Source organism: Lynx canadensis, chromosome D1, assembly GCF_007474595.2.
Source record: "Lynx canadensis isolate LIC74 chromosome D1, mLynCan4.pri.v2, whole genome shotgun sequence".
NCBI classification, from domain to species: domain Eukaryota; kingdom Metazoa; phylum Chordata; class Mammalia; order Carnivora; family Felidae; genus Lynx; species Lynx canadensis.
In genome coordinates this window covers 44659664-44661219 of record NC_044312.2, presented here as the reverse complement: position 1 = coordinate 44661219, position 1556 = coordinate 44659664, and the positions used below count along the sequence as shown (strand labels likewise).

At 45.2% G+C, this 1556-nt stretch overlaps 1 pseudogene; it reads right to left on the bottom strand.

The window, feature by feature from the left end:
• Window positions 1–387: 387 nt before the first annotated feature.
• On the bottom strand, window positions 388–1109 carry LOC115526226 (annotated as a pseudogene).
• Window positions 1110–1556: the final 447 nt, after the last annotated feature.

The window sequence follows — 1556 nt, the reverse complement described above, 5'->3', positions numbered from 1 at the left end:
GGAGTTGAGGTTGGAAAGGGAGGCAGTGTGGAGTCATTCCACCTCCCTTACACTCTCACTCTGTTACACCACAGAGTAAATGAAGAGCTCTGTCCTCACTTTACACAAATGTCCTCCTGAAGCTTCCTTGCTACCCATTCTTTGTACCAGTTCTGTATGTTGTGCTTCAGACTTTTCTAATTTATTTCCTGTCCTCATGCTTTTGTCTTCAACTCTTCATATTTGTTTTTGTTTGTTTGTTCTTGTTGTTTTGGGGTGGGGGTGACTGCTCTTTTATTTGCCGTTAATGAACTTTGGGGCCCCTTGTGTGACCTTGGTCATCACCCCATCACCAAGGTTCTGCTTTTGTTCCCCTCTAGGAGGGGTGAGTAACCCAAGGTGGTTTCTTCACAAGCTGCAGTAGGCACCCACAGTGTTGTCAGGGTATCATGTTGGGGAAATGTCCAGCTTTGTCCAAGAGTTAGTAGAAGTGCTGGCCTTTGATCTTCAGAGACAACATGGCATAGACTTCACCACGATGGACCATGCAGGATACCTGGTTCAAAGGAACCATCAGTGGTGAACCCTCTAGCCTGTAGCATCACTGAACTCACAGAATAAAGGGAGAAGAGAAGACCAGCACCACGTACCAGGGTCCTGATGGTGCCACAGTGGACTGCCAGGCTGCAGCACCAGGGCATGGAGTGCAGGTCCAATGGCCACAGTCTGGGAAGTCTGTATCTGCAGGCAGTGCCTGGAGCAGGAGTCGGGCCAAGGCAGCTATGCTAGGGAGGCCCAGATGATGCTCTGGACCGTGCAGAACAGCCCAATGACTAAGAAGAAGTGGCCCCGTTCACACACGAAGAACAGCACATCTTGCGGCAGGGCTGCGTCTTGCAGGGTCCACTGTTATTCAGGTGTAACCTTGGCCTGCTTGGCTCCACTTCTGGGGCAGGACTTCCACCTCAAACATTCATATTTGATGCAAGGCATTTCTGCTGATTTCTAAGCACATCCTTCACTGTTCTCTCTCTTGACAACATTTCTGAGAGTACTTCAGATAAACACGATTCCCAGTTTTTGTTGGCTTTCTCTTTAGTCCTGCCATGGGGAACACTCCCACAGGTCATATTGCAAAATGTTTGTACAATATGCTAAAGCATTTGGATTTTATTTTGAGGCCAACAGTGAACAATTAATGATGTGTAAGCAAAGGAATGACTTGAGCAGATTTGCATTTTGGGAAATATCCCTCTGGTTGAAGTGTAGAAATAAATTGGAATAGGATAAAAATAGAGGGAGGGGAATCCATGGAGTTGTTTGTAATGATTGAGACATGAATAGTGACAGGCCACTGATCAAAGATGAAGGGAAGTGGATTCAAGAGTCAGTCAGTAGGTACCATGTCATGTTATCACCAGTCAACATAATCAACTTAGGTCAGTTTTCTCTTTTATTTCTTAAAAGGACCTGCCAATGCCTATATATTTTCTCTTGTTTTATCCCTTAAATCCATCTCTCCAACTAAAATAAGCAATTATGAATACAGAGAAATAAACTTCTAGAGCTGAGTTTGA